The sequence below is a fragment of the Penaeus monodon genome, chromosome 31 (genome assembly GCF_015228065.2).
Source record: "Penaeus monodon isolate SGIC_2016 chromosome 31, NSTDA_Pmon_1, whole genome shotgun sequence".
NCBI classification, from domain to species: Eukaryota; Metazoa; Arthropoda; class Malacostraca; order Decapoda; family Penaeidae; genus Penaeus; species Penaeus monodon.
The window spans coordinates 6,292,488-6,292,722 of NC_051416.1; positions in this window are offsets into that span (position 1 = coordinate 6,292,488).

The following is a 235-nucleotide window of genomic DNA, read 5'->3' on the forward strand; positions in this document are numbered from 1 at the left end:
CGTTATACAAGTACTAATATTATGCCTTATGGCCCAAGTATAAAATAGAAAATCTAATGTATCTACGCGGGAAATATCAAAGAAATATCTTCTTTACAGTTCGAAGAAATATACTACCAAAGTGAACTAAAATATTTAGCGTAATCGCAATCCATTATAGACGTTATCTTATTATTAGTATACTAATAAACACACATATTTCTCGTAGAAGAGAAATGGAGTAATTTAATTCTCG